The 11,917-nt window shown below is 36.9% G+C and overlaps 1 non-coding gene across 1 annotated transcript; it reads left to right on the forward strand.

The window, feature by feature from the left end:
• The first annotated feature begins 1,067 nt into the window (after positions 1–1,067).
• On the forward strand, positions 1,068–1,174 carry LOC141710042 (small nucleolar RNA R71). The gene has a single exon (XR_012570584.1). It is a non-coding gene; the product is annotated as a small nucleolar RNA R71 (small nucleolar RNA).
• The last annotated feature ends 10,743 nt before the right edge of the window (positions 1,175–11,917 follow it).

An 11,917-nucleotide genomic window follows, 5' to 3' on the forward strand; every position in this document is an offset into this window, starting at 1 on the left:
CCTTTCATGAACTTCGCGTAACTAGGCATTTGTTCAAGAGCTTCAACAAAAGGTATGTTGATGTGAAGTTTCTTGAACACCTCCAGAAACTTCTCAAACTGCTTATCCAGCTTTTTCTTCTACAGCCACTTAGGAAAAGGAGGTGGAGGATAAATTTGTTTATCCCCTGTATTAACCTCAGGAGGAGTGTGCTCAATAGTAGTCTTCCTTGGTTCCACTTCTACTTCCTTCTGCGTTTCTTCTTCTTCAGCCTCAACTTCAGACTATGGAGTCTTAGCTTTTTAAGGATTTGCAACCTTACCAAACCTCAGTGTGATTGCCTTAACATGCTCCTTAGCTTCCTTCTTGACGGCACTTATGTATCGCTCGGAAGCGTGCCAGGTTGACGATTCAGTAATATATTAGCAATCTGTCCAATCTGATTCTCCAAGGTCTTGATAGAAACAGCTTGGCTCTTGCACATGAGCCTCAACTCCTCTAATTCAGATTTTTCATTAGCTTGTGGTAATTGCTGAAGTTGAAGTTGTTGCCTAGGGGCATATTGTGGTTGGTAAAAACTAGGAGGGTTATACTGCTTTACTGTGCATGGATGATAAGGTTGTTGCACCGCATTCCGATTGTTACTCCAGCTGAAGTTAGGATGATTATGGTTATTTGGATGATAAGTGGCTGGAGCTTGCTGTTGTGATCTCTAAAAGTTGCTCACAAATTGAGTTGATTCGCTGGAAATAGCACACTGCTCAGTTTCATGTGCCCCCGCACAAAGCTCACACACACTAGTGATTTGATTAACTCCATAATTAGCCAAAGAGTCCACTTTTATCGTCAAAGCTTGAAGTTGAGCAGCTATAGAAGTAGCTGTATCCACTTCCAGAATTCCTGCTACTTTGCCTTGCAACATTCTTTGCGTAGGATTCTGGTATTCATTAGCTAACATTAGCTCAATCAACTCATAAGCTTCATTATAACTTTTGGCCTATAAGGGTCTACCAGATGCTGCATCGAGCATAGGTTTAGACTGTGCGCCTAAACCATTGTAAAAATAGTTTATAATCATCCAATCAGGCATGCCATGGTGTGGGCACTTCCTTAGCATCTCCTTATATCGATCCCAAACCTCACACAGAGATTCTCCAGTTTGTTGTGTAAACTGAGTAAGAGCATTCCTGATTGCAGCAGTCTTTGCCATAGGAAAGAATTTAGTGAGAAACTTTTGAGGAAGATCCTCCCATTTGGTGATAGACCCTGGTGGTAGAGAATGTTACTAGCACTTTGACTTATCCCTCAGAGAGAATGGGAAAAGTCGCAGCTTGATAGCATCTTTAGTCACCCCATTGAACTTGAAAGTGTTGCAGATCTCGATGAAATCCCTGATGTGCATGTTGGGGTCTTTTGTAGGAGATCCCCCAAACTGAACTGAGTTATGTATCATCTGAATTGTGCTCGACTTGATCTCAAAAGTGTTAGCCGAGATGGTTTGCCTGATGATGCTTGACTGAATATCATTGATCTTAGGCTGAGAATAGTCCATCATAGCCTTAGGAATTTCTGCTTGATCTCCCATCACTACTAAAGCCGGTTCTTCGACTTTCTCTTCTTCTTCTACTTTCTATTCATCCTCAAAAACTTCCATTCGAATCACTATAGCTTCCTCCTTGGCTTGATCCAGAGTTCTCTTACTTGCCCGCGCACGCGTATGCATACACGCTCGCTAGAGTACCTGAAACACAACAAGGAAAAGAGTAGGTAAGTAACAATGTCCGAGTCAATGAACTTTAACGATCATTGATGACAAACACATAAACAAAAAGTTAACACCGAGTCCCTGGTAGCGGCGCCAAAAACTTGTTAGGACGTTAACACGCGCTAATAATTCATGCAAGTATACACGATCGTAAGTAATATAGAATTATTCTAGTTCATTCCCACAGAGACTGGTTAGATTAACTTTGTAATTTATGCACTTATAAAACAATGATATGGCTATTATTCAATGCTAAGACGAATAACAATTTGGGGTTTGATTATACTACGATTAACTATTGAGAATTATACTAGAGAACATTAATTAAGAGATTAAAGAGAGTTGAATAATATATAACACAAACATGGGATTCTAACTTCATTAAATACTTCATTCAATAGCCTCTTCATTCTTAACTGTAGCATGTAATGGTGATGACACTAATCAGATAACACAAAATTGATAAACGCCAACTTTCGTTGCACGAATACCATACTATCAGACATCCACAAAAGAGATTAAAGCTGAATAGACACCAATTATATTGGGACCCTACATGTCTATAGAATTTGACAACATAACGGTTTAATGCACAATTCATCTATCGTGATTACATAGGATAAGTAAGATGGTTAAAATTACCTACAAATCATGCATAACAATAACACATGAACCTATGCTAGCATGGCAAGTTCTAAACCCTTAAATTCACTGTCGCTTCATTAAAGATTAACATGCTATCTTATAAGTTTGCGACGCTCATAACACGAATAAGCACAACCAAAACTAGGTTATCATACAATCACCACACACTAAGGCATCGAAACAAACTAACAAAAGAAATCCATAGATAAATCCGCTAGAACCCCACGATAACGATTAGCCCATAATCAGACTCATCATCAACGTGGGTTCCGATGAAAGCATGGTATAATAAGCGTAGTCTTTATACTGAATAATTAATAAACCGAGTACGAAACAAGAGTATAGGTTCACAAATAAGAAAACTAGCATCCAAAAACTTAGAACAAAGAATCACAAGTATAAACTAGATCTTCTTTGCCTTCGTTGAATTGTGCTAAAACGGTCTTCTTAAGGCTTCTCCTTGTACTCTGATACGTCTCCTTATGAAAAATGACCTTTATTTATATATATATAGCAGCCCATGCATAGTAGAAGTCCTCCAATCAAAAGCCTATAAGAATCAGGATTCTAAAATTCCGACTCGGCGTGGGTGCGCGCTTGATTAGCGCGGGCGCGCTGTGTCTCTGTCCTTCGGGCGCGGGTGCGCGCTATGAAAGCGCTAGCACGCCGACCTTCTGGAAAATCTACATTTTCTTCTTTTATCGCTGCAATGAGTCGGTCTTCACGAGCTTTATTCCTTGGACACCATCCTAACACCATATTAGCATCAAATCAATGCTAATTCACCTGAATTCCGGATTAATGCCTGAAATGCAAAAACACTATAAAACACATTAAAACACGAAAAACATGAGTACAAAAATACCAATTCAAAGTTTAATGGAGCGTTATAAAGTGTCATAAATGCCACTCAACAAAACTCATCCAGAACTGCTTACTAAATTTGATCTAAAAGCTGATGAAGACATTTTTGTTGGCTATATTTTGTTAACAAAAGCTTTCATAGTATATAATCTGAGAATAAAGATAGTCATGAAATCTATACATGTATCTTTTAATGACAAGAAAATCACAGGTCTAGAAGATACAAATGACCATGATGAGTTGAGGTTTGAAAAAGAAGTACCATATGCTGAACAGTAAAATCCTGGTACAGTAAATCCTGATATCACTCTAAACTCTGATGATCCACATGTCACTAGAAATTATGTAAATACTGAAGCACATGTTGAGGGGAGCAACAGGATTCACATCAAGAGTCTTCTACAAGTGATTCAACCTGAGAAACATCAGTAAATAATTCATCAGACTCCGATTCCTCAAATATTGATGGATCAAATACTTGTAGCACTGGAAATACTGATTCAGGTGGAGCTTCAGGAAATGATAGTGGTAAGTCAAAGAGATACTAGAGAGTTCATGGATCAAGGGGAAGGTTCTGCTTCAAGAAGTCAACTCCCATCTGCAAGAAAATGGTCTAAGTCACACACAGTTGACTTAATCATTGGAAATCCTAATAGTGGTGTAAAAACCAGAAAAGCCACTCAAAATGAATGTCTCTACCATTCTTTTCTATCTCAAACTGAACCAAAGAAAGTGGAAGAACCTCTTCAAGATGCTGACTGGGTTACAGCAATGCAAGATGAACTTAATGAATTTGAAAGAAACAAAGTCTAGACTCTTGTGCCAAGACCAAAGAACAGATCAGTTGTTGGTACAAAGTGGGTGTTCAGAAACAAAACTGATAGTGAGGGAATCATTAAAAGAAACAAAGCAAGGTTGGTTACAAAGGGCTGTTCACAGCAAGAAGACATTGATTATGATGAGACTTTTACTCCAGTTGTAAGGCTTGAGGCAATCAGAATTTTCCTAGCCTATGTTGCTCACATGAAGTTTAAAGTGTTCCAAATGGATGTGAAAAGTGTATTTCTGAATGGTGAACTTGAAGAGGAAGTTTATGTTGAACAACCTCCAATGTTCATTGATCCAAAATATCCAGATCATGTCTATAAAATGGATAAAGCACTCTATGGACTAAAACAAGCTCTAAGAGCCTGGTACGAAACACTTGCTCTATTTTTATTTGAAAGTGGTTTCACAAGAGGTACAATTGATAAAACTCTATTTTATAAACACCATGGTAAGGACTTGTTGTTAGTTTAGATATATGTTGATGATATTATTTTTGGTTCTACTAAGGATAAATTCTATAAGAGATTTGCAAAGCTAATGTAGTCAAGATATCAGATGCGTATGATGGGAGAATTGAGTTATTTTCTGGAATTACAAGTCTAGCAGACTGAAGAAGGAATGTTCATCAATCAGTCAAAATATTCCAGAAATTTGCTCAAAACATTTGGGATGTAAGACAGCTCATCTGCAACAACTCATATGGTCACTGCAACCAAGTTAGATTTAAATATTGGTTCATCAATAGATATAAATAATTACAGAGGTTTGATTGGATCACTCCTATATTTGACTACTAGTAGACCTGATATCATTTTTGCTACCTGTCTATGTGCAAGGTTGCAAGCTGATCCAAGGGAACCATATATATCAGCTGTAAAAGAATTTTTAAATATCTCAAAGGCACCATAAATCTTGGATTATGGTATCCTAGAGATTCAGACTTTAAGCTAATTGGATACTCAGATGCTGATTTTGCAAAATGTAAAATAGACAGGAAAAGCACTTCTGGAAGCTACCAATTTCTTGGTGGCAGGTTGGTTTCTTGGTTTAGTAAGAAATAAAAGTCAATTTCCACATCAACTGCAAAAGCTGAATATATTGCTGCAGGAAGCTGTTGTGCTCAAATTTTATGAATGAAGAATCAGTTGCTGGATTATGGGTTAGAGTATTATGTAATTCCTATATATTGTGTTAGGTCCCAATGTGTTTGTAGAAGGGGGGGTTGAATACAAACAGTACCGAATAATCGAATTAAATGCGGAATAAAAAATGTGAAACAAAATTCAAGTTAAATAAGAATATTATTAAACTTGAAAGGTGTTACAACAACTGTATCGATTACAAGGAATTAATCTCAAATTAATTATCACAAATTTAGAATAAATTCGACATGAACTTTTTCTATTTTTGCAATAATTAGAATCAAATGCTAAACGCGATTTGAGATTAAGTTCTAGGGATTTTAATCCGCTAGATTGTTACACAAGAGCAAGATAAAGATTTCTAGTGGATTGGATTTAACTTTACAATCTAGAAATTTAATCTTTAAGTATACAGATGAAAAGATGAAATATTTCTTCTTGTTTTTCTTTTCTGCTTTTCTTGACTTCTGTGTTCTGGATTTTTCAGTAGTTGAATGTCTTCTGCTTCTTTTTCTTTTTGTATGCAATCCAACAAAATTACTTGAACTGCAATGACAATCGGTAGGACAATCTCTTTGGCTCAGCAAGACTTTCAGTAGGACTTTCAATTGTACTAGCAAGCTAATCTGATTGAACTACAATGACTATCGGTATGACAATCAGTTGAACTAGCAAGACAATCTCCTTCCTAGTGTAACTTTCGGTATGACAATTGAAATGACTTGGCATGACAATCGGTATGACAATCCAGATTGTCATGCTAGTTCATTTTCAATTGTCTTGCTGATTTAAGACTGTTTTTAAACCAATTAAACTTCTGAAAATTCCTAAAATTAATTCAGAATTAATTAATCAATTAATTCAATTAATAAATAAATTATTCTTCGCAGATATAATTTATTTTCTTAATTAAATTAGATGACTTAATTAATTAATAGAGAATTAATTCTAGTCTTGAGCAGCAACCATTCTTCTGCAAATCTTCTGAAAATCACTGAAAATTATGAATCAATTCCACCACTTCAACGTTGACACTCGATGTACTGTCTGGTTCATGAGTGACTAACTTCCGTGACGTTTCTTCATGTGTTGACTTTGATACTCTGATTTTCTTCAGATTAAATCCTTGTAATTAATGATACTCTGACGATATCTCTGTCACTTGATTAAATCCACGATCTTGATTTATATCACTGAGGCATGATCAACTTCTTGAACTTCTTCCAGTGAATTAACTCCTCAAGTCTGTAGATGAACCTTGTTTCTGAATCCTTTGATAGATATTACTTTGCGAGATCTCTCTGACGGTCGATCCACTATTTACTTATTACATTCTTATTTGAGTTGAGTTGAATCCTCGAATATACAAATAGGCCTATGACATATGACTTACAATCTCCCCCTATTTGTTTGTTAGACAATAACACACAAATACCTAGAGGATAACTCAACTAACAAATAAGAAAAAGATATAAACATACATGCAAAGTAAATAGCAGAAAAGTTCTGGATGAGATTTAACATTTTCCAGATTCCAAGTAGATGTTCCTCTAGACTGAACATATCTTCAAGTAGTTCCATCTTCATTTGTACAACCACATTTCCTGTTGAGAAGCCCATATCTCTTGCTTCTCCCCCTATGAGAATCAACTGATTAAAGAAGATCACCTTCGTTTTACCACCTCTCCCGTACAATGGGATCCGCAGATAAAAACCAATGGTACTCCCCTAACAGCTTCTTCCCTTACTAGGAAATCACCTTGTGTTTACCACCTCTCCCGTACAATAGGATCCGTAGTTAGAAACAACAATGGTGTGATGTAGTGTACATTTTTAGGATCTTTTTCTTCCTCCCTGCTATTTCTCCCCCTTAGTTGAGGAATCCTCCAAACTATTTCTTAAGCTTTTATCTCCCCCTTAAAGAAGGAATGTATGCCGTCGTCTGAAGGAGTTCTCATATTTCACTTGGTTGGAAAAGAAATAACAAGTAGTTTCTCTTTCTACCTCACTGTGAGTGTGTGATTCTATTTAGTGTACCTCACATGTGTTTCACTCTTCTCTCCACTCGTGTTTACACTCATTCTCACAAGTGTATCACTCTTCTCTCATAGCTCCATAATCCAGCTGTACCTGCAAGGAAAATCACCTTAGCCATCCTTAAGGAGGTCACAGGTGGTGCAATGGGAGTTCGCAAATCCCCATCCTTGTTAAACTCGTCAGATGAATCTGAGTCATAATCTACAAGTTGCTAGTTTCCCTTTTAGGGTTCCAGATTTGAATTCTGGGAAGGTAAACAATGATCCAACGAATTTAGCATAAAGATCAAAGTTCCCTTCTAATGTCTGTGAAGACATTTCCTTGTGACTTATCAGGTAATATCTGAATCATTGTCAACAAGTTGCCGATCTGTGCCTATGTCAGATCCACTATCCGCAGATGCATCCAGGGGATTTAAGCCTGGGGAGGTAGACACTGACCACTGACATATGGCTTTTGGATCAGTATCCTCTCCTAACACCTGTAAAGGCAATTGGTCCACTAACGAACCTTGAACAATCGAATCTGACCTTAAAATGGTCGAAACTCTTGTTTCCGTCAACTCATCCTTTGTGTGTGTAACCTCTCCTTGTGCATCAAGAATTGATTATGTTTGAAGTAGTGACACTACATCGGATACCTTGGCCGATAGGCAAAATTCAATAGACGCACCCTGTTGAGAGAATGAATCTAGTAACTATTTTTGTGCCTTTTCAGCCATTACATCTTTTTGAGAAGATGTATGGGGGCTAGCAGTTGTCTCGGTTTAAATACTACTCATCTATGTAGGAGACAGAGCTACTGGGTTAACTACAGAACCTTCCTTATGTGGTGCACTAAGGCACTATCTCCCTCACGCTCATTCATACTATATTTAGTGGTAAGAGAGTGTTGGTTGGTTCTGTTTCTGTGTTTGTCTTTACAGTCTGGGATAGATGTTGTGGGTTTTCAACCTCATTACTGTCAATGAAAGAAAGTCATTGGAGACTGAACCTGTAACACAAAACATATGGTGATAGAGAGAAAATGATTTACAATAGTGATTTCAAAAGATTTTACATGAAATAAGAAATCACTAATGTAGAAAGAAGTTTGATTTTGTTTTTCAATATGAATGAGTTTTTGATAAAACATTGATCACTTAGGGTAAAGTCTAAGTAATTCTCATTCATGTCAAAAGCTTACAAATATCTGCAACATAATGTTAACAACATATCATTGACCGATACTTGTCAAGTACTTTAGATACTAATTGTTATGTTGCATAAACAATATACCACTGCACATATAAAACAATATGATTGTGCTTAGTGATAAGATAGTTATTAATATGACGACTCTACTTATTCATATAAAATTATAACTTCTGTTAGAGTGCCATACCATGTCCTTGACGATTGCTTGAGCAGTATACTAGTTCATACCAACCTGAAGTGAGATTGTGAAGAAGAAATTGCATAGTCCAATAGATCTGCAGCTGCAAAGTCCATGAACTGTGGTGCATTGACTTCCTCTTTTGACTTACCAACCAGGAGTACACTTGTACACATCTTACTAGAGTACAATTCCAAGTGTAATGTGCAGCAGGTGTCTGATATGTCGTAATATTCTCAAGTCTCGTCACTGGTGCTATATGTTAGATACTGCTTCCTGATAATAACCTAGCACAATATACAAAATTACAATGATAACATTCCCAGCTTGCAAACAGCCATATCCCTCAGATAAACCTTTGCTGTTATCTCCAAAGGTAACCATGGGGCCAGCTTTCTCAATCCACATTTGATAGCAGGGCTCTATCTCCGGTCATATGTCTTGATGATCCACTGTCAAGAATCCACACTACCGGTTACACCTGTTTAATGCCCTGCACTACAAATGGATTAGACCTTCTCCGGAACCCAAACTTGGTTGGGCCCGGCATACTTGTAGAACTGTCCTTTGTCAGGAAAAACAACATTTTTAATTTTAATTGCCTCAACTTTCTCAATGACTGAACATTTGACCTTGTAAACAGCGTTAACAAATTTCTGTTTAAGCTTAGGCACAAATGTCTCCTTTCTAGCCTTAGGAGAACTAGCAGTCTTAGACCTATCATGCTTCTTGTTATTCACATGCTGACGAGGAGTAGTCTTATCATTAGACACATGCTTACCATTAAAATAAGCATACATCATATTAAAAGCACAAGACATACAATTAGCAACACCACATGCTTTATGAGAGTGATTAACAGCAGGCAATTTATGCATGGTAGACATGGCATTTTTGTTATCCAACTCATGTGTGTCTGAGTTAGTCTCAGTTGCTTTCACAACTTTGACTGGAACTTTCGACACACTTGACTTGGAAACAACCTTCTCATTAGCAAGATCTTCAGCACGTATTTCTTCTTGAATAACAGAAGAGGTCGCATCAAATGGTTCAGCAATTGATGCTTTATAGAGGGGTTCATCAACACCCTTAAGCACATGTGGTACTTCCCTCCCTTTAGCACAGACATGAGGAGGGGAGTTTATGCCTAATTCTCCAATAGCAACATTGTAATCATAACCTATTCCAGATGTTTGATTAACAGCTTGCTTACTGTAGAACTCTTTAGCCTTCGAACAAGAATTGAAGTAGGCTCTAACCTTAGTCTCAAGACCGGTGATCTTGTCTTTGAGAATAGTTTCGAGTTTTCTATAACAGTCAACTCTATTCTCTAGAAAAGATACTTGTTCTTTTAATTTGTCTTGATTAATGTGCACAAGTCTTAATTCATTGACCTCTTTCTCAAGGTCTGTGATCTGTAAACTTAACAGTTCATTATCACGACGTGCACAATCTAAGTTACCTCTTAGATGATAAACCATTTCAGCATCAGAAAGTTTTACCTCTATTCTTGACGATGAAGCTTTTCCATCAATAGCCATAAGAGCAAGATTTTCTTCATCTTCATCTTCACTGTCAGTATCATCCCAGCTTCTTCCCTTTGCCAGATAAGCCCTTTCAGAGTTCTTTCTTACTTGCTTTGGCTTCCTACATTCTGTGGCAAAGTGTCCCAACTCATTGCAGTTATAGCATCTAATGGTGCTCCGATCAACCATCCATGTTTTGTATCCACCACTGCTGGTGTTAGAGGATGAAGATCCACCTTTCTGGAATTTGTTGTAGTTGGACTTGTACTTAAGCTTGGGATTCCTCTTGAATCTGACATGGGAGAATCTCTTGACAATTTGGGCCATTGACTCGTCTTCCAATTGCTCCAGCTCTTCCAAGGAATAAAAATCATCACTTGATTGATTTGTAGTAGGAGGATCATATTCTGCTACTAACTCATTTTCCTCACCCTTGGAAAACTGTACCATTATTTCTAACTGTTGAGATTGTTGTTGTTGTTGACCTTCAGCTACAAGTGCATTAGATGTGCTGACCATTCTATCCTTCCCGTAGACTTCCTTCTGTTGAATCTGCTCCAACTCATAAGTTTTTAACACTCCATAGAGCCTGTCCAAAGAAATCTCACTCAGATCTCTAGCTTCTCTAATGGCAGTGATTCTATGTTCAAGATGAGCTGGCAGTGTTAAAAGGAACTTTTTGTTGACCTCCCTGATTGAATAATACTTTCCATTGATGTTCAGGTTTGATCAACGCATTGTACCTCTCAAACACTTCAGTAATTCCTTCTCCTGGATTTGATTTGAAATGTTCATATTCAGAGGTTAGGATTTCCAACTTGTTCTCCCTAACTTCCTCTGTGCCTTCATTAATTACCTCAATAGTTTCCCACATGTGTTTAGAATTTTTACAGTTCATCACATGTCTGTTCATCAAGGGATCAAGGGAATCAATTAATATTAATTGAAGGCTGGCATCCAAGGAGGCTTCTTCCTTCTCAGCAGGAGTAAAATCTTCGGGCTCTTTTGGATAGGTTCTAGCTTTAGTAGTCACCACACCATCTATTATTACCTCCGGTTCAATAACCATCGGAGTTTTTATACCCTTCTTTAACAAGTTTGAATATTTGGGATTTGCAACTTGTAAAAATAATAGCATCTTCTTCTTCCACATGATATAATTCTCTTTATCAAATTGTGGAATTTTAACGGTTCCAACTTTATGTGAAGTCATTATGAATTTTTGAATAAATAAAAATTCAAGGAGTTGAAAAATCACAAAAGTCTAGGATCTTGATTTGTTCGTTAATCAGAAGGCTCTGATACCAATTGTTAGGTCCCAATGTGTTTGTAGAAGGGGGGGTTGAATACAAACAGTACCGAATAATCGAATTAAATGCGGAATAAAAAATGTGAAACAAAATTCAAGTTAAATAAGAATATTATTAAACTTGAAAGGTGTTACAACAACTGTATCGATTACAAGGAATTAATCTCAAATTAATTATCACAAATTTAGAATAAATTCGACATGAACTTTTTCTATTTTTGCAATAATTAGAATCAAATGCTAAACGCGATTTGAGATTAAGTTCTAGGGATTTTAATCCGCTAGATTGTTACACAAGAGCAAGATAAAGATTTCTAGTGGATTGGATTTAACTTTACAATCTAGAAATTTAATCTTTAAGTATGCAGATGAAAAGATGAAATATTTCTTCTTGTTTTTCTTTTCTGCTTTTCTTGACTTCTGTGTTCTGGATTTTTTCAGTAGTTGA

This window comes from Apium graveolens, chromosome 2, assembly GCF_009905375.1.
Source record: "Apium graveolens cultivar Ventura chromosome 2, ASM990537v1, whole genome shotgun sequence".
NCBI classification, from domain to species: Eukaryota; Viridiplantae; Streptophyta; class Magnoliopsida; order Apiales; family Apiaceae; genus Apium; species Apium graveolens.